The sequence below is a fragment of the Ursus maritimus genome, unplaced genomic scaffold, assembly GCF_017311325.1.
Source record: "Ursus maritimus isolate PB19 unplaced genomic scaffold, ASM1731132v1 scaffold_3, whole genome shotgun sequence".
Classification (NCBI taxonomy): domain Eukaryota; kingdom Metazoa; phylum Chordata; class Mammalia; order Carnivora; family Ursidae; genus Ursus; species Ursus maritimus.
This window is the reverse complement of record NW_024425563.1, coordinates 100346861-100369255: the sequence shown is the minus strand read 5'-3', so window position 1 is coordinate 100369255 and position 22395 is coordinate 100346861.

Genomic DNA, 22395 nt, shown 5'->3' with positions numbered 1-22395 from the left:
TAGTGAAAAAACTCAGGTGCCTGGGTGGCTCAGTTGGTTAAGCGTCAGCCCTCACATCAGGTCATGGTCCTGGGGTACTGGGATCGACTCCTACATCAGGTTCCCTGCTCAGTAGGGAGCCTGCTACTCCCTCTCCATCTCCCCCCCGTTCATGCTCTCTCTCTCTTTCATTCTCACTCTCTCTCAAACAAATAAATAAAATCTTTTTAAAAAATATCTGGCTCTAAGTTTTACATTGGCATTGGATCAGTAACAACTTTTTCTTTTTTTGTTTTGTTGTGTTTTGTTTTATTACCTCTAGGTTTCTGCCTTCTCAGCAAACCCTCCAGAATGTCCTTCAGAACAGAAGTTGGCTTTGTTCACTGTTCTATCAATAGGTCTAGATGCCCAGTTCATTGTAGACTCTCAAAAAATTCATATATATATTTTTAAGATTTTATTTATTTATTTTTGAGAGAGAGAGAGAGAGATCATGAGCAGGGAGCCTGATGCGGGACTCAATCCCAGGACCCTGAGATCATGACCTGATCTGAAGTCAGATGCTTAACCAACTGAGCCACCCAGGCACCCAATAAATTCATATTTTAATAAATTATTTTTCTACCTACCTCCTGCCACAAATTCCAGACTACATTTAAACTCAAACTTTCTAAAAACGTCCCTTGAATCCATGTTTCACTGTGTACAAAGAATAGGTATCTTATTAATCTAAATCATGCCCAATGAAAAACGTTGTCTCTTGCCACCACAGATTAGAGACTAGTAGTTTCTAGAAACCAAAAATAAAATAGGTATTTAGCTTCAGTTTAATTTCATCAATACAAAAAGCCAGTTTAGGGATTGACATTCATCCCCATCAACAGAATGGAGAGAGGGTGGGGGACCGAAGGACGTAATAAAGGAGCCTGAGCATGACTTGATGCTTTTTCTTCCATTTGGCAATACCAGCCATGCAAATCAAACATAGGTTTATTTATATGGTATGGAATTATATATTCAAATTACAGTTTCCAATCAAATGATTTTCTTTAATGTAGATATCCATGTATTTTACTCTCACCTTTACTCTACATTTAATTTGGTTTTCTCTTTAGGCCAACTCAGATTACAATTTTGCACATTAATCAAAAGAAGAGCAGGTTACCCTAATTGTTTTAATTGCAGGGCTGCCAGAGAAGACCTCTGTCCAAATCTTTTCTCTGATTTCTTAAATTGCCTTTTAAAAACAAACGAGCAAAGTCTTGTGTTTTATAGAGAGTAGGGCTTAAAATGGGGGAAAAAATCATTTGAATGTAAAATCTATTGAAATCTCAAGAAGGAGGATGCCTGGGTGGCTCAGTTGGTTAAGCGTCTGCCTTTGGCTCAGGTCATGATCTCAGGGTCCTGGGACTGAACCCCTCATCGGGCTCCCTGCTCATCCCTCTGCCTGCTGCTACTCCTGCTTGTGCTCTCTCTCTGACAAATAAATAAAATCTTAAAATCAATCAATCAATCAGTCTCAAGATGGAGTTTTTACCCAATCAAAGGAAGAGAGGCCCCGGCTTCTCATAAGGGAAAGGAAAATCTTTTGCAGGAAGTAGCAAAGCTTTGACCACTTCTCTGTGGTGGTTGGCTCCCGTTCTCTACCAAGTTTTTCATCCTTGAGCAGAGCCTAAATTTTGCCTTCCAGAAGGAGCCAAGGAAAAGTAAGTATGAAAAATCCTTCTTGGTCCTTCCCCAAAGAGTGCAAAGCAGAGTGCAGTTTGTTGCTGTATCTGATTCTAGGCTCATTTACCTCTCTCCCCTTCTAGTAGTAACTCAAGCCTTGATTTGTTGCTTCTTTCCTCACACTTCAGTGCCAGCTCTAAAAATAAACTCTCCTTAATTAAATTGCACATGTGATCATCAGGGTCTGATTCAATAAAAACGACATGTGCTGGTATTCTGTAAAGTCCTTCTGAACCTGTATGGATCCCCAGACGCACCCCTTGCCAACCGGTTGTCAGGTCTGGTGAATAAAGGCAAGCACGTGGGTGCACGCATGACAAGTGCAGATCTCCCTGAATTTAGGGGTCTTTATTTTTAGAAGCGAGGGAGAACACACGCACAGTCCAGCCCAGGGTCTAACTATTTTCCAGTGCTTCCACAAAATCACTGTAACTTGTAGAGAAAATTTTGCAAACGCGGGTGATCTCTGAGAGCCCCACACCCGCCGTTCCAGGCGTCTCTCAACAGCCGAGGCTCAGGCTGCAGCCCTGAGTGGTCCTGTTCACAGCTCCAGATCCGAGGTGTAGTTTAAGACACACATAATGGGTAATGAAACAGGTTGTTGATTGAAGTTAGTAATAAAAACACCAGCGAGCCCTTGCCTTAGGCTTTCAACAAATAAAACTCCTGAAAGAGGCAATAAGAGATCAGTGTGGGGAATGTTCATTTTGCGTCCCTGCAAGCTGAGACGGGCGATCTGTCTCATCCCGCTATTTGGTTAAACGTATCCTGTCCTCACATATTTTAAAAGTGAAAACATACTTATTTATAAGAGTCTCTTGACTTGCATCTAGAATGTGGAGCTCATCAGCTCACAGGAGCATTAAATAGTAAAACCAGGCTCCCTGGAAGTAGTGAAATCAGGCAGTAGAATGAATTAAAATGACACTTTGCTATTTTAAACGGAAATAAAGCAGACACTGGTCGTGTTACCACACAAAGTGTGTACGATAAGAGCCATCTGGCCTTCCAGTTGGGATTTTAAAAGAGGAAGTAGGTGACAACCTTTGCTGCACATATCATGGAAAATCGGGAGTGGGCCTGAAACAGAGACTCTAAGAGCTTGTAGGAAAGCGTTTTGTGATAAAGAAAAATGAAGATCTATTTATATTCTAGAGTAGTCGATTTTTAAAGTTGTCAATCTTGAGAAGTTAAAAAAATGCATTAAGATCCATGTGTGCTAAACGCATTGCTAAATAAAATGGACGTAATGGCGGAGTGGAATTTATATTTGGTGCACGCATTCCCCAATTTCTCTGCTGTGTGCTGGTCTTGTCAGATCCTTGTTCAGGTCTGGGTCAGTGCCAATGAAACACATGAGAAGGTAGAGGAAAGATCAAAACAGGAATCAGATCCAGGCTGCATGAGAGACATTTCTAAACAACAGGTGTTTATTGTAAAGGGGCCGGGAGGGGGAGAGTCTCTTCAAGTATGTGATTGCTCCTTTGAGCTCAGGAAGATAGAAAGGAATTGGAGTGCCTTGGGGTGACTCCAATGGGCAGACCAAAGAAGAGGATTGTAAAGAGGTTTACTCTTTCATTCATTTTCAAGAAATAATCATGGACCATTGATAATTTTGCCAGGCATGTTTCCAGACTCAGTGGATACAAAAGTAAGCAAAAGGGACAAAAAATAAAATTCTATCATCATGGGACTGACATTACGATGCGGAGAATAAAATGCAAGTGAAATGTAAGGTCTCCAGATTGAGAGCAGCAGGAGCCCCCCTAGCCCAAGGCCCACAGAGTGGGGTGGGTAAACCACCTCTGAAATGCCAGCTTCAATGACAGGGCTGTCCCACCCGCCATCACCCCAACCCACCCACCACAAATTCCTCTTCTGTACCAAATTGAAAGCTGGACAGCCAATTCTGACCATCTTAGAGTGTCGGTTAAGAGATCTGGATGTGGGCACTCTTATGGAGCATGAAGAATTATATCCAGTGTATCATCAGTATTTAAGGTCAGTTTTAGTCATCTAATTAGATCTAATTTCTCTGGGTGTTGCCTTTTGCCTTGGTTTACCAAACGTTAATCGTTCTACACATATCTCTACCTTCCCATTTCTTTTGCATTTCCTTGTTTACCACCCCTACCTTCTTACATTATCCTTGCTTATTTACTTATTTCACTATGGCCTTGGCAGCCAGTTTATAGTTGGTACTTTAATTTTATTTTTTATTTTTATTTTATTTATGTTTGGGGGGGGCAAAGAGAGAGAGAGAGAGAATCTCAAACAGGCTCCACACCCAGCACAGAGCCAAACACAGGGCTTGATCTCATAACCCTGAGATCATGACCAGAGCCAAAATCAAGAGTTGGCGCTTAGACTGAGCCACCAGGTGCTCCTAGTTGGTACTTTTAAACTGATTCTAGGAGTATATCTTTTGTAGGAGAATGCAGTCTTTTTTTCCTATCACCTTGGTCCATGTTTTATCTTTTGTGTGTGTGTCTTTTGTTTTGTGGTTTCACATTTTCTGATATATGAACCCTGTATAAGGTATTTGGTGTGTGTATGTGTGTGATACTGGATGCAAGTTTATTTTCTAATCATTAACATTAGAATTGAAGAGTATCTCTAGACTCCATTATCCCGTGGTAAAATAAATAAACAACAACAACAACAAAAGACGACATTCATATAGTCTTACTCCTGGACAACCTCCCTTGGGTCGACTTTTGAATTGTTCGCACACCCTGGGACATTAGACAGTATGTATAAGAATTTAATTCCTGTATTTTAGTGGTGTTGCTCCACATGTAAGAGAAGTTGTCTAAATTAGTATGTGAATTACCAAGAGGAATTTTGTGTCCCTGAAGACTGGGAATGAAGAAGGGGTAGGAAAGGAGCCCACACGGTACTGTTTTGGTATCAGAGAGGGAGTGACTCAAGAGGCTGGAGGACTGGTGGAAATCTGGACTGTGCATACTTCCTCTAATTCTATTGAGGGTGGAATAAAGCAAATGTGACCAAATATTACTTTAGTCTAATACATTCATATTTTCAGTGTTACTCCTTTTGTTTTAGAAGTTTTTCATAATCCCATATTGGCTGTGATTATTTATTCATTCATTTCTGTTTAGTCATTTTTGCCAGATGGAAGGCTACTTCTCATGAACACATTGAGATGTTGCCTGTTCTTCTCACTGCCTTACTCATGCCGTCAGTACGCTCTCACTTGGAAGGGTGGTAACTATAACTTCACGTGGCTTCTTCCTCATCTAGGCAACTTGGAGTGAGAAAAGAAATGTGGGTCATCACAGCAGAACAATTTCATCTCTGTCGTCTTTCTTGTCTGTGGATGAAATGGCTGCTCTAGAAGCTAAATTTGTGTTTTGTTTTGTTTTGTTTTATTTAATTCAGCATTTCCTTTGCTCGGTACCCATGGTAGAAGTGCAATGTGGCTATGTGTAGTCTCCATTAATATGTTGCCTCATACTGTAACAAAAAAAAAATTCTATTCCATCGGGAATAGGCTGTTCCATGTAGAAGAGAAATAGGTAGCTCTATGTCTGGGCTGTAATATCTTCATGGTTTGCTGAGGAACAGCAGCAAGTTCCCAGGTCTACTCTTAATTGTTAGAGATTGTATTTGCTAAAGCAATTTACAGTTATTTTCCCCTAATATTGTACACAACTCTTCAGCCCTTCAGACTGCAGGGTCTTGGGGTTCCGGGGTGGCTCAGTCTATTAGGTGTCCTACTATTGGTTTCAGCTCAGGTCATGATCTCAGGGTCGTGAGATCAAGTCCCATGTTGGGCTCCATTCTGGGCATGGAGCCTGCTTAAGATTCTATCTTTCCCTCTTTCTCTGCCCCTCCTCCCACCACTTGCACTCTCTCTGTCTAAAACAAAACAAAACAAAAATTGCAGGGTCTTGTCTCGATTCCAGTAGACAATGTCTTCTCAGCCACTGGACAAAGAGAATCTGCAAGTAAAACCTCAGTATTCTTCTGAAAGTTCTAAATACATTATTTTCACACCTAAGTGAGCAATAATTGTTGGCCATTATTTTCATTTTTATTCCATCAGCCTGGCCCAGATGCCTCTCTCAAAAATCTTTCCCATCTCTTGCCCGTGAATGGTACTCTTCTCCAGTCTGGCGATTACAATTATATCTGGGATCTGAGCTAGAAGAGGAAGTGACAACCTATAGGCTCAAGCTGCCACCATAACTAGAATGGACTGTTAAATAGGGTGTTGGGTACTAACGATACCAGTTTATTTTAGGAGCCAGCGCTGGTTAAAGAGTAACAGATTCCACAAGGAAAAAATCTCATTAAAATGAAACAAAACAAAACAAAACAGAATACAAGGATGCTGCTGGATACATAGGTTATATTGACTTTTAGAAAATGATCTTTCAATTTTGTTAGAGTTGTGCAACTCACGTAGAGATATATGAACTAAAAAAATAATATTGCTAATTATATGACTAAGAGCTACTAGTAAGGAAAAAAATAAGAATTGTTAAGAGGAATGCTTTGGAGTTCTATGCTTGGCTTATACTGCACAGATAGGTTTATTTTCTCTTGCATAAGAGTGAAATTGCAAAAGAAAAAAAATTGGATTTGATTACAATCTAAGAATGAATCTGTAATGATGGATAGTTTAGGATTTTAAATTAGATAAACAATTCGAAGAAAAGAGCAACATCTTTAAAATATTTTTAATAAGAATAAACACAAATCATTACATTTGGCTTCAGGGGAAAAATTCTACAGTAAATGAAGAAAACGTCATTCACTCATTAATCTCAGAAAACAATTTTCTTCTTTGATGTGTCAGATAACTACATGAGGTATGGGGACTATGTATGTATGAGGAGGATTTCACAATTAGTGAAAGGGATGGATTTATATGTAATTCAAGACCTTACAGTGGAAAATGTGATCCTAGACATTTCTACAAGGTGAGTCAGAAGGAAAGAGAATGGAGAATTACCTGTGTCAGGAAGGGGGTGGTCAGAGAAGGAGTCCCTTTTGGAGCATAGTTTTATTGACTGGATCCCTCCTAGCCTTGGTATTTATAACTCTACTAATGAAATTAGGGAAGGACCAACATTGATGAGACTTCCTTTATTAATAATTAAATGTTTATTAAGGATAGTTACCACTATTGACAATGGTTGAGTATTGAATGTGAGTTTTAGATTTATGACCACATCTATAATTGGCTTTCTGAAATCTAGATTACACTAGTACCCCAATTCACTTAATCTTCCAGTCTCCTAGAGAGCAGCTTCCCACCCTATTTCCAAACTTGTAACACCACTCCTCAGCATCATTCTTGGAGGATGGACACTCCTTCCATCTCTTTGAGATAACTAAAACAATCAGAAGAGAGCACCACAGAATTCCACCACCTCATCCACCCACTTACCAGCATTGGAACCATGGGCTTTCTATCTCCTAGCCACAAACCTAAGCTTTCCAGACTCCTTTCTAGACCCAATTCTCCCACTTACTTTTCAGAAGCAATCACCCCCCACTGCTCAGGTCCATTGTTCTAGAACCTCTAAATATTCTCTCCTGAATAATATATATTTCTCTTTCTACTAGAATATTTTTAGCACATGAACAGGTTTAAAAAAAAAAAAAGATAAAAGACTATTCAGGGATGCCTGCGTGGCTCAGTTGGTGAAGCCTATGCCTTTGGCTCAGGTTGAGATCCCAGGGTCCTGGGATTGAGCCCCACATAGGGCTCCCTGCTCAGCGGGGAGTCTGCTTCTCCCTCTGCCTGCCACTCTCCCTGCTTGTGCTATCTCTTTCTCTGACAAATAAATAAATAAAATCTTTAAATAAAATCATTGAATCCCAGATACTATCCTATTTTTGCCTACTATTTTGAAAATGAAATTCCTCAAATTAATTGCTTGTTCTCTATCTCCAAAGTCTCTCCTCTTGTTCTATCTTCAACCCATACCAGTCATACTTTCACCTCTTCATTTCACTGCAAATGCCCAGGTCACTGATAAGTGATAACTGATAGCCTTGCTGCTACATTTAATTGAGCTTCCCTAACAGATTTGCAGACTTTGAAACAGGAGGTTAGTTCACTTTCTTTGAATGGAAACCCCAATCTCTGGGTTTCCTCGCTTCCTACCTCTCTGGTCATTGGCTACTCTTTTTCAATCATCTTTCAGATGCCTCTGTTCTCCTACCTTTGAATATTCTTGGTCCTGGTAAATACCTGAAGATGCTAAATAAAGCCACTGGACTTAATGAGCACCAGGGTGGTGAGCGTGTTATTCTAATCCTTCCTCTATTCCGAACTTTGGATTCATACAGCCACCTATAAACTTGGCCTCTCTACTTAGTTGTCTCCAAACGTTCCAGGGATGGGATGAATGTCTTATTACTATTTCCTTTAAAGTGCTATTTAGTTACCCAGGTATAGCCTAGATTCTATTAAGGAGATTAACAATGGTAATGATGATGACGGTGATGGTCATGGTGGCAGTTCTCACGATATCATGGTGATGGTGATAATGATGATGATTTTTTTCCTTCTTAAATACATATATTCATCCTAAGAAAAATATTATTATCATTTTCCAGATGAATAAATTGAATCAGAGAAGTTAAGTAACTTTTCAAGATCATACAGTTAGAAAAGTATGGGAAAGCCTGTGAGCTGAAATCTCTTTGATTTTACAGTTATTCTGAAATCACTCTCTCACTAAATGAGTGATTACCATTTATTTACCAATTATGGCTTTATCTGCCTTCTATTTACCCTTCCAAAGGAAAGATTTATTAGATGGTTAATCATTAAACTGCCCTGTCTTTCTGACAGGACCATTCTAGATAAGCCCTCACTTTCTGAGACTCTCCTCTAACCCATTCCTAAATCCTGTAAGTTCTTGTTAGTACCCTCCCAAATCAATACCCAATAGTCTCCCATAATACTCACTGCAACAAATACTAATCTCTGTGATTCAACTACATGTGTGTTCCTGGTAGACTTTGGCTAGAGGACATTGACATCTCTGGGAATGCTATAGCCAGTGCAAAGTATGGGAATAATGTCCCTTTCCATATTTTGAATACTACACTCCATTTATATTAGTCTATAAGAATTACAGAATTAACTCCCTTACGTTTGTTTTAAAGTCTTATTCCAATACCTTGGCACAATGTCATGGGCTCATTATTCTTCACGCTCCTTTTGAGCCTGTCCAAATAGTAAATATTGATTTGTTCTAGCCATTGAAATGGAATTGTGGGCATGGCTGTCACCAAACACTTCATATAGTTTATAATACACAATGTTTACCTTGTTAGATCTATATTATTGTGTCAATATGCCACGATTATTTGTTTCTGAAATTGTAATCTTAAACTTTACCAATGAACTTTAATTATTACAGCCCTGGAATTTTAAGAAAATACAGAATCCAACAATGCAAAGGACAGAGCCCTGTAGCACTCTCCAGGGACTACCTTCTACCTCATAGAGTCTCATTTTATGTAAGAGAATATAAAGTAACTTGGACAAATACTTTGTTAAGTCCATGCAAACCCATAACCTGATAATGCTTTTAAGAAGAGATTGATTTCATTTGTCTGGATATGTCTTAAGTATATTAAGTTCTTTGGATTTGGTATGAAATAAAAAAGTATATATCAGAAGAAATAGAAGCATTCAAATGGAAAGGGCAAATAATTAGGATAATGTCCAATCAGGACTTAAGAAGAATGCCAGAAAACATCAGGAAATAGAGATCATAGAACTTGAAAAGAGCACAAGTTCTCAAAAGCCAGCATTTACTTTTAGCCCATCCATTCCTGTATCAGCTACCTTAGGGAAATAAAAGAACTGGGGCATAGCCGGGAAAGGACACACTCTTTAATATGAGTTAGGATATTTGCCTCAAGCTCAAGATGACTCTCTTACTCAATTATGCTGGATTAAGTGAAGAAATGCTTCCCATAACCACCTCTCCTTGCACAGACTAAGATACACTGAAGATTTCTTTCCTCTTTTTTTCTTAAATTCAAACCATTTTGTATATAAAGATGAGGGTGAACAGAAGGGGGAATGAACCATGAAAGATTGTGGGCTCTGGGAAAAAACTGAGGGCTTCGGGGGCAGGAGTGGGGGATTGGGATAGGCCGGTGATGGGTATTAAGGAGGGCATGTATTGCATGGTGCACTGGGTGTTATACGCAAGTAATGAATCATGGAACATTACATCAAAAACTAGGGATGTACTGTATGGTGACTAACATAACATAATAAAAAATCATTATAAAAAAAAAGATGAGGGTGAGGAAAAGCAGGTCAAATAAGAACAGAATGCAGAGAACTCTTTTGTACCAGCTGATGGAACAGGGAATTTGAATGATGCCTCCAATTAATTGTTTGGGGCTAGATTCTCCATGTCATTACTTCTACTAACCAGAGCCCTGGGTCTGAGCGGGAAATACAGAGATTGGAAGTTGACTTCCCACAGGTAGCAGTAGGGAGAAAAGGGAATATGAATTTTTAGAATTCAGTTGGAATCGTAAATATGTGAAACTACCAACTGATAATTGCATTGATTAAACTTTGGATATTTTGAAAAGTTTTCCACAAACCCCAATACACTGTGAATTGTTACCCTGGTTCCTATATAAGGCTGGTGGGTGATGAACTTGAATGTACCCAGCACAGAGCTTAGCATATAGTTTGCTGTGTTAAATAAATAAATAAATAAATAAATAAATAAATAAAATTCCGTTTTGTTAAACTAGATAACATAGAGGGTATATTAGTAAAGATAGGCTGAGTCCTGTAACAAACTCCCAATTCTCAATAATAAAATGTAGTTCTATGCTTCATTAAAGACATGTGCTTATTTAGGTTGGTCAGGAGGCTCAGGTCCACAGTTATTCAGGGGCTGAGTCTGAGAGAGATTCTAACACCTTTATTTAACCAAGAGCCTCTGTGGTCACCAACGGAAGTAGAGAAGAAGGAAGGTACAGGGAAGGCACACCCTCACTTAACTGTCTGAGGCTCCTGATGGTTGACATTTCTGTCATTCCATTGGTGAGGTCTAGTCACATGATCCAATCTAGTTACAAGGGTGTCTGGGAAATGTAGTTCAGCTGTATATCTGGAAGAGGAAATGGACTTGCTGTGCCCAGTCTTTGCTGTGGAGCATGTACTCCAGAAACCTTACAAAACTTTTCCTTATACAGTATTTGCAGAGCTGCATCTAGACCTGCCCTTGCTAGACCCTTTGTAATACCACCCATAGTAGTGGTGATCTATTGAAGGATACCTTTCAATTATTTCTTAAATTCAGATATTTGTGCTATCCCAAGAGTCAGATTTTCTTTTGATCAAGATTATCTAGTATGTAGAACCTCTATTTATCAATTTAATAATTATGTGTATCAGGCAGTGTTCTAGGCCATGGAGACATTGCATTGAAGGAAGTAGAAAATAATCTTTGCCTGTATGGAACTTATAATCTTATTTTGATTCATAATATCATAGATGAGACAGTGGGATGTTGATGAGGAAATAAAGAGGAAAGTGCAGGAAAAATTAGATCCCGTATATACACATAAATATAATCTGATACACCACTTGAGGATTAATTTGAATTTGCCGTTGAAAAAGGAAACAAGTTGATCATTCTCTATTTGGACAGATCCTCTTCAGGTTGGTGTGCAGAATCCCAAGGGGCACCTTGGATAAATGAACAAGAGAAGGCATGTCTTCATTCACGGCACAGGAAGCCACATCTGTCTTATTCATGGGCTGTGTGGTAAACACTGTTGCCAGAAAGTCCTTGCATATGGGCCCAAGCACTTACTATAGATGGCCCACAAAATTGGCTCTAATATTCCCTCAATATATAAAGAAGGAAATAAAGTAAAAAAAAAAAAAATACAGAGAATCATTTCAAGACAAGTCTTATAATTCTTCAGAGCCATACCAGAAACGAATAGTCCTGTATCATTCTCCAATAATTAAAACATCTCATGCCTATATAAAAGCTGTGTGCCCACACCTTCTCATGCCTTACATCTGTTATCTATTTAATTTTCACACAATCGTATGAAGTACTAAAATTATACCCAATTTATATATGAAGAAGTAGAGACTGAGATGAAATAATTTGCCCAAGATTTTACAGTTATGAAAAGGAAGATCCGATTTGAATCTAGGCCTTATTGAGTCTGTACATGTAACGACTCTACAAATTGCCTCTCTCTACGTTTTATTCAAAATAATTCTAAAAATAGAGAAGAAAATGAATATCAGTATCTTTGGCCTTCATACATAAATGTCTTCCAACAAGTGTTTGTTGTACTGGCCTTGGTAGAATACTGAACCATTAACAACTTCCATCATCTTAACTTTCTGGTTCATATTCCAAAATGTCAGTCCCGTCTGCTTCTCTCCTGTTACTAACCCTGCTTTGGTATAGGAAGGAATCCTCATGTGACTGGAGGTAATTAATACTGTGGATTTAAAACGTTTTATGGTTGTATCTAAATGTATCCTGTAGCAATTTTGACAAGGTGAGCAAATAATCTATGTCTCAGTCTCAATTTCTGCATTTTGGGAAAAATAGTACTTGATTTGTGGGATAGTTTTTGGATACAAGGAAGTAATCAATATAAAGCTCTAAGAATACTCTTAGCATGTTATAAGTATCTCAAATTATGAGATATTGTGGGGAGTGTTGTTGTCTCCACCATTTATAACACACTTAGGGTGAATGAATAATCACTTGAGGTTGCAGCATCTACAAACCTGTTCCCATTTCTTTTTTACCTTTTCCTACGTTTACCTCATTCACTGGCATGCAGGAATATGTAGGTCACACACTCAAGAATAAAGGGTCCAACAAGAAATCTAAGAGGTAAATATGCTCAGCTCAAGGAGATGCAGGTGTAGGAGGAAAGTGTTACAATTTCAAACTCTAGGACCCGGGTGAAGCCGAGGCTGCTCCCTTCCCCACAGCCCGCAGCCAAACGCAAACCAAACCCGTGATCCTTACTCAAAACTCATAGCCATGGACAGGCTCAGCTTAAGCCCATGCGGCATTCGAGCGTGTACTCCATAATTAATGTGTATGTAACAAAAGAATTGTCCCCTTGTTTACAGTAATATTTTTATTCAATTCATCTTCCCAATCTAAGAAAGTATTTAATTCCCCTTAATGATATTAGCCACCCCGGTCTTTATTACAACATAGGACATAATTACCCTGCTTTAACTTAATTTATAGACCTCATTAACACCCCTGCCTTTCTACCATGATTACAAATCTCCTAGGAATCAAGAACTCTCTGAACAGTAGGAGAGTTATTGTGATTTATTGTTCATCCTGGCAGTCCCGAGAGCAGACTGATTTATTGTTGTGGATTCCCACTGGGGTGAGCAGAATTTGGGGGGAGAAACGTAGAGCTTCTGGGGAAGTGAGCTTACCCTCCCTGACTCAGAGTCACGGGTTAATACAGAGACTGTCGCTTACTGCACGGAAGCATGAAGGAATCTCAGGAGGACAAAACCTCTAGCAATAACCAGCTTGAGAATGTCACTTCTGCCACTGGGAAAGTAATTGTATCCCTTTATTGGAAGAGAGAAGCCAGGGCAAATCTTAAATATTCCAGCTGCTATTCATTCTCCCCCCTCCACGGGGACATTTTTCACCCATTGTCTGAACAATCAAGCAGTTATGGAGAACAGAACTTGCATTACTAGTTTCCATTCTTTTTCTGACACAAGATCACATCTCCCCATTTTTCCAGGAATGATGCTTATTTGCTATATGATTCTTAGCTAGAAGATCAAAAGTACTGGCATCACAATTGCCCTTAAGGTCCAGGAGAAAGAACTGTGACTTCCAGAGCTCACATAATCATTAACAGGGAATGCTTACAGCGGCCACACAGTGATGGTATTATATTGTCATATCATTTTCACAATAGGATTACAATGTGAGCTTTGATGGTGATGAAAGGAGACAGGAGATTCTTTTAGCACAAAATTAGAGTTAACTCCTGTCCAAATCAGGACATTTTCTAGAAGCAGAGTGACATGTTGGAGTTCTTTCAATTCTTTGAAAAGAATCATGGCATCTAGTTGTAGAACCCTCAAGAACACATTAGAGTCCTGCCCAGCTTGTGGGCAGGCTGTGAAAGAAACCAGGTTTATTCATTAATTTTTTTTCTAAACCTAGTAACATTTATTATTATTATTTTTATCTTTTTAATTTTTTTTTCTTTATTTATTTTAATTCAATTAGCCAACATATAGTACATCATTAGTTTCCGATGTAGAGTTCAATGATTTATTAGTTGCACATAACATCCAGTGCTTTCCGCATCACTTGCTCTCTTTAGTGCCTATCACGCAATTACCAGGTTGCTTTAGAAAAAGATCTGCCCAAAGACTTAGAGGAAGCAAGCCATAAGGTGTGTCATCTTTTTTCCCTAAACTCATTTTAATCTGCTTTAGTACAACTGCTGGGCAGACCTCAATATAATACATAAATTGTTATTGACTTTTATAAATTAAGAAAAAGAATTGGACACATTTAATTGTTTAATGAACTTTTATTAGTCGTCAGATGCCCAAAGTTCAGAAAGAGAAAGAAAGAAAAGATTCTTGCTCTTGTTAAGCCTTCATTTTTATACCGAGGCAAAGTAGTCATGACTCATTCTGGGTAAAGAGTTAATGGAGTGTGTGCTAATTGAGAATGAATCTTGCACCCACCAAGGCTGGATGCTCACTCCTGACACTCCTAGAAGCTTTGTACCTTGTTTCCAAAGCTCTTTACAAATCATCATAAAAGAGAAATGATCTCAGAAGCACTTAAAGCTTTTTCTACACCCACTTTTCCAATAAATCTCAAACACATCTTTCATTTTGATCACAGAAATGCAAATTTCCTGACAGGCAAACTAGAGCATGACTAAGTCCAAATGGAGTACAGTACATTTACTCAAGTGGAAAGAATAATGCAATGAAACATAATGCAATTCACTCAGCTTCAACTTCAGAACGACACGTGCTTTACATCATCAGCTTATTGTTCAGTGTTGGGTTTTTCACATATGATTTTGAAATGATTAAACCAGTTAGAAAGAAAAATAATGCTTACACACTGCAGGTAACTTCATGTGTCTGTTTCTCCATAACTGTATTTTTATTTTTTCCTGTAGCTTTCATTCATAAGAAAGTTAGGTTTGTTAATAGTAAAATAATTTCAGACTGATCAGGGGTCTAAGTGCTAATTTTTGTTAGGCTGGATCTCATAATAGGCACAGAAATGGAAATGTGTGGTCTTGTCTCTCCTCAGTGTGCAGGGTAGTGGTTGCTAGGCAGCCTTCTGTTTGTAGAGAAGAGAAAGAATTTCTTTATCTACAGACATCTTCAACAATGCCTCATCCTCGGTATTTCTGTCAAATTTATACAGTGGATTAGGGCTTACTGAGCTGCAGTGATTTTTGTGTGCTGTAAAACCTGCCCTATTTGTGAGGGATGTATTGCCGAACAATGGTCAAAGTGCAAACAGAGGTGGGCATTACTAAACAGATGGCTGTTCTGGAGAAGCCAGCCTGATAATATCTAAGAGGCTTAAAAGCTGCATTATGACTATTTTAATTGAATTTTATGTTATCAAAGCAATATAAGTACAATGGCTTAAAAAGTTGAATAGTAAACTAAATGGATTATAACTGAAGGGCTCTCTCTGCTGCATCACTTCCCTCCCTTACATCTTCCTCTCCAAAAGCAACCACTTTTTTACTCTCCATAATTGTAAATGATATGAATCGATTGCTGTCATTGGATTCATTCGTTTTAGATGCCGTCTCCTGACTTCTGGTTAGGGTAGATGAGGATTTAGCTCTCTTACATGGCCAACACTTTTGTCTGCCTCCCTCATTCTCCTATTATAATTCCATTAAAATTAAGGGTTAAAGCAGCATTCAGTGTTTATATTATTTAAAAAAATATCATTGTGTCATGACAGGATCACCTTTTTTTTTTCAATCTGTCCTGAAGTTAAGTATTCCTTGCTTATTTGTTTAGTTTTATTTGCTTAGAATTCTGTATTACTACATCTTCTGGCATCTTCTATTATTCTCTCAGTGCGATTTTCCAAAATATAAATATCAATCAATCAATCAATCAATCTGGGAACCGTGAATGCCAAACTTTCTCTGGATATATTACTACTGGAGCCCTTTTTTCTCCTCCATTCTCTAGGGCTACTCCCCGCTCCCTACCTTGGAATTCCCTTCATGCCATCCTGGATCACATACCTTATTTCTTATATGTCAAGTTTTCTTCTTTCCCAGTCTACACCATTGTTGGGTGGAGCATATCCTCCAGTAATTTCAAGTTCAAAAGACCATCCAAGGACAGAGGTGTGGTCATGACAACTTTCCCATCTTTTCTTGTGAATTAACTGCTCCAAACTGGACTGTCACCCATGCCTGGCACATAGGTGTCTCCTTATACTGCCTTTTCATGACCTTCCTGGACGCTCCCTTTGTTTATCTCCTATGTTAAGGCTCTACTTTTCTGTGTAGCATGTCTTTCCCTGGTATATTCCCTCATCTGGGGGAAAACATCTGAAGTAGCTTTCTAAAAAAGGAAGCAAGGGAGGGGGGAATTTTTTGAGACCTTATGTATCAGAAAATGTCCTTATGCTAGGTCACACACACACGTGACTTTGACTGGGGATCATCTAAGTTGGAAATCATTTTCTATATTTTCTATATATGAAGGTGCTGCTCCACTGCCTTCCAGCTTCCAAGATTTTTGTTAGATGTCGGATGCATTCTTTTCCCTGAGCCTTTTGTTTGATCTTCCTTCTCCCTAGAACTTGTATCATCTTTTTAACTTCAGTGTTCTGAAATGTTGCCATGCGGTATCAATATGTTTCTATTTTCTCAAACGTTTTGCTAGTCCCTGGCAATCTCAAAACTCATGATTTAGCGGATTAATATATAGGCATCCTCGTTTGTTTAACTCTCTAGATAAATGTGAAGAGAAGCAAGGTGCAGAAATACTGGGTCTTGAACAAAGGATGAAGTAGAACAAAGACCTTTGAATCCCTTGGTATCTTTTATAAGCTTCACGCTCCCTCCATTCTCTTTTCCTGGCCTTCTAATCAGGTATATAGACATCATATTCTCTCTCATTTTTCCCCTTCTCCCATATATTAAGCTATGCCTTGAGAGTGACATGATTTTTTCCCATAGTTTTCAGAATTTCAGTGCCCTTTATTTTAATAAGAATACACAAGATATCATCCATTAGGCACCCATAGATCTATTACAACATTTGGTGATAACCGTTATCACAACATTTTGTGATTGTGGAAAAAGTGGTTCAAAGAGAAAAAGTAACATGAAAGATCACTCAACAAAGAAGGAGTAAAGGCAAAGCATATACCCAGCTTTACCTGATTTCAAGGTCTTCTTTTTTTACCATCTTTCATATATATATATATGTCATGTATATATATGTATATATATATATGTATATATATATATATTACTTTCTAGAAAACTGTAATTTATATGCAATGTGTTCAGTTTACAGGATGAAAAACATCATGACTTGTTTAGCAAGTTTATGAATGACGTACATTTTGAAGTGTTAGTTTGGATATTCAATCATATAATCTAGATTCAAAGTCATGTTAGAAGAATTCACTCAGATTAAAAGGGTGAGGTTCAATGTGGGTAACAGGATCCTCCACCATTTGTTTGCCTAACATCTGGTTTCATATCAACTTCAGGGGGTTCTTTATAATATCTTTATTAATATAATGCTGGCAAAAACCTCTATGAAAGAAATAGTTGGAATATTTGAAAGCATTGCTTAAACACTATTCTTCCTCAACTTAGGTTTATACTCTAGATTACTTGGCTTTGGAGTATTTTTTGTGGCTTTTCATTTTCAAATCATGATCTTTCATGCACTCAAAGCAATTCTTATTCTGGTGGGAAAGCTGCCTCAGTAATAATTTACATTCTGCAGTCAATGGAAGAGGAGATGCTTCTGCTAAAAGGAATAACATTTGTTATCACTCTTAACTGTTTTGCAAGAAAAAGAGCTTGTTATAGAAATAAGTCAATCCGTTGCTGAAAGAATAATGCTTGGAAATATGCCTGTGGACAATAAATCACCTGTTAGAGACAGGGGAAAAAACACAACAACTCTCTACACATTGGTGTGTGACCACTCTGCTGTTCATCCAGGAGCCTCACATGAAGAGACAGAGGGATGCTGAGCCTCTGAAACATCTTTCTAAAAATATTACACAAGAATCCTCTTCCCAGCCTCTCCTAAAATGAACTCCAGATCAAGCAGTTATCTCGTGATGTTGAGCTTTATAAAATGAAATCAGAAGCAATTATATCAACTGAGCCCGTAGATGTTAGGATGGGCCTCAAGTTAAATGTAAAGCATGTGCAACTTAAGAAAGGATTATTCCTTCTTCAGAAACTTACACTTCAAAACTAAAGGGGAAGAAAAATCTATTTATTTGATACTACATATATGCTTTTCCTATAAGATGCCCATAAAATACTAAAGTTCCATTTTGTATACAATCTTATGAATGGACAAGAAAATTCTGATGCTTTAATTTTATATGTAGTGATAAGAATTCAAAAAATACCCTGTGAGGACATTCTTTTTTTTTTTTTTTAAGATTTTATTTATTTATTCGACAGAGATAGAGACAGACAGCAAGAGAGGGAACACAAGCAGGGGGAGTGGGAGAGGAAGAAGCTGGCTCATAGCGGAGGAGCCTGATGTGGGGCTCGATCCCGTAATGCTGGGATCACGCCCTGAGCCAAAGGCAGACGCTTAACTGCTGTGCCACCCAGGCGCCCCTGTGAGGACATTCTTGATCCAACTGTGTACTACAGTATGAACTGAATTTTGTTTGGATGTCATGATGCCATTCTAAGTACTTGCAGAGTATTATTTTTAATAAAACCCACTAGGAAGTTTGAGACTTATGTGTAAAGTATATAGTTCTGTTTTAATAAATAAAGTTTCCCAAATTCCTAAAATTTTCATAAAGTTTGACTATTATGATGGTTAAGTTTGTATATCAATTTGTAGGGTGTTCTGGATTGAGATTAACATTTAAATCAATAAATGCTGAGTAAAGTAGATTGCCTTCTTAATGTGGGTGAGCCTCATCCAATCAGTTGAAGATCTAAATAGAACAAAAACACCAGCCTTCTTGAGCAAGAGGGAATTCTCCTTCACACTTTATCTCCACCATCTGCTTTCTTAGGTTGAAACCTGTTGGACTTTAGAAACTGTATTAACAGCTTTCCTGAGTCTTCAGCCTAGGGGTAAGCACGGCAGATCCTGAATTTGTCAGCTGCTATTATTATGTCAGCTAATTTCTTATATCTCAATCTCTCTGTCTCTTTTTCTCTCTGTCTCTCTCTCTTTCTCAATATACTTGGTTTTGTTTCTCTGGAGAACTTTTACTGATACAGATTTTGGTACTAAACTAGGGTAGAGCACGTCAAGATATCTCTATTTTTAAAAATATTTTATTAATTTATTTGACAGAGAGAGAGAGAGAGAGGCGGGGGAAGAGAGAGTAAAAGTGGGGGTGGGGCAGCAGAGGGACAAGCCGACTCCTGGCTGAGCAGGGAGCCGGATGCATAGTTCGATCCCATGACCACGAGATCATGACCTGAGCCTGAGGCAGACGCTTAATGGACTGAGCCACCCAGGCACCCATCAAGAAATCTCTTTTAATGTGAAGGGTAAGTTGTTTTAAAGGGCCATTACAACAGCCAGAAAAAGAAGCATAATACCTAGTGGGTCTCTTTGGAAGGAGGCAACATATTACTCATTGGAGTGTACTACTCTAACTCATTGACCAAGTGATCCAAAAGCTGTTAGTTTTCAGTGTGGCCCAGAACCAGAGAGGACCCTGCAACAGGACCAGGCTGCTGTGCCAGCACTCGCCCACTTGGGTCATGTGATCCAGAATTATCCAAAGGTACTTGGAGTGACAGACTGGGATGCCGTTTGGAGCCTTTAACCCCTGTAGGTATCATACATAGTACCGTCCTTCAGGATTTTGGAGCAAAGACCTGCCATTCTCCACAGATGACTCCTGAGACACAGCTTTGGCTCTGCTATTGTGCCTCCATAGAGACTGAATGCTTAGCTGCTTCCAAATGACTGCATGGCCCGAGCTGCCCATCATGAGCTGGATGTTATCTGACTCAACAAACCACACATTTGGGTGTGTGCAGCGGCACTCCACCATCAAATGGAAGTGGGATCCATGAGATCAGTCATGAGCAGATGCTGAAGGCACAAATAAGACACATGAAGAAATGACAAAATGGCCCATAGTCCCTATTCCTGCTACACCGACTTCTCTCTGCCAGCCTGCACCCATGGCCTCGTAGGAAGTTCCCTGTGATCAACTGACAGAGGAAAAGAAGATTTCAAAGTCTGGTTTATAAACAGTTCATAATATGCAAACACCACCCAAAAGTGAACAATAGCGTCACTATGGCCCCTGTCTAGGACATCCTTGAAAGATAGGGTGAAGGGAAATCCTCCCAGAGGGCAGGACTTCAAGCACTGCACCTAATTGCAAAGCACCGAGTCATTTAACTCAGGAAGAAAAGTGGACAGATGTGAAGTTATATCCTGATTCATGGACTATGGCCAATGGTTTGGCTGGTTCATCTGGGAAACATCCATGGAAAGAACATGAGTGGAAAATTAGTGACAAAGAAATCTGGGGAAGAGGTATATAAGTAGATCTCCCTGTACATGCAAAAAATGCAAAGATATTTAGATTCCATGTCAGTGCTAACCAAAGGGTGGTGACCTTAGCAGAGGAAGATTTTAATAAAGTGGATAGGATGATCCATTCTTTGGATATCAGTCAGCTTTTCCCCCAGCCACTCCTGTCATTACCCAATGGGTTCATGAACACAGTGGCAATAGTGGTAGGGGTGGAGGTTATGCATAGTCTCAGCAATATGGACTTCTACTCACCAAGGTCGATCAGACTACTGCTGAGTGCCCAGTCTTCCAGCAGCAGAGAACAATGACACTGACTCCCCAAGATGGCACAATTCCCCAGGGTAACCAGCCAGCTACCTGGTGGCAGGTTGATGACATTGGACCACTTCCATCAAAGAATGGGTAGCATTTTGTTCTTAATGGAATAGACACTCTGCATATGAATTTACCTTTCCTGCACATAAGACTTCTGCCAAAACTACCATCTGTGGACTTATAGAATGCCTTCTCCACCATCATGATATTCCACACAGCATTGTTTCTGATCAAGGAACTAACTTCATGGAAATGAAGGGCAGCTCTAGGCCTGTGCTCATGGAATTCACTGGTCTTACCATCCTTCCCAATCTCTTGCAGTAGCTGGCTTAATAGAGCAGTGAAGTGGCCTTTTGAAGACTTCATTTACAATCCCAGCTGATTACCTTGCAGAGATGGGACAGGTTTCTCCAGGAAACTGTATATGATCTGAATCAGCATCTGATACATGGTATTGTTCTCCCATACCCAGGACTCATGGGTCCAGGAGACACTCTCTATTACTCCTGGTGACCCTCTTGCAAAATTTTTGCTTCCCGTCCCCATTACCTTGTACTCTGTTGGCCTAGAGTTCTTAAGAGACACAATAATGATTCAATTGAACTGGAACTAAAGACTTCCCCCTTACCACTTTGGACTCCTCATGCCTGTGAATCAACAGGCACAAAAGGCTGTCCTGTGCTGGCTGGAAGGATTGACCCTGACTACCGAGCAGGACTGGACTGTATTCCACAGTGGAGCTAAGGAATAGCGTGTCTGGAAGACAGAAGATCCTGTAGGGTGTCTCTTAGTATTGCCATGCCCTGTGATTAAGGTCAACGGAAAACTACAATGACCCAATCCAGGAAGGACTACTAATGACCCAGACCCTTTGAATGAAGGTTTGGGTCACCCCACCAGGCAAAGAACCATAACCAGAGGAGGTACTTGTTGAAGGCAAAAGAATACAGAGTGAATGATGGAAGAACGTAGCTTTAAAGACCAGCTACAACCACAAGACCATTTATAGAAATGAGGACTGCGGTTGTCGTATTTCTTCCTTATTTGGTTGTAAGGTGTATGTGTGTTAAGCAACTATCTTTGTTTTCTTCCTTCTTTACCCTTTTATCATGTAACATAAGATACATTGACTTTATATCATAGAATCCAATTATTGTGATGTTTACATTACAGTGTTTTAGTTATAGGATCTAAAGGAGCAGAGCAAACTTCAGTCACAGACTTTGCATCCTCTTCTGGGAAAAAGGTTAGTGCATTTTCAGTTGTACACAGGATAGTTGTATCATGTTCGGTGGAGGTATGACTTCATTGTTGTCTTTATTTGGAGATGAAGTATAGTTTAAGGAGATGTGTATGGGTGTCAAGTTGACATAGTATAGACGTGTGATGGTTAATTTTATGTGTCAACTTGGAGGGTGTTGTTGGATAAGATTAACATTTAAATTGGTGAAATTTGAGTAAGCTGATTACCCTCCATAAAGTATGTGGGAATCATCTAACCAGCTGAAGGTCTGAATAGAATAGCCTGACCTCCCAAAGAAAGAGGCAATTCTCCAGCAGACCCC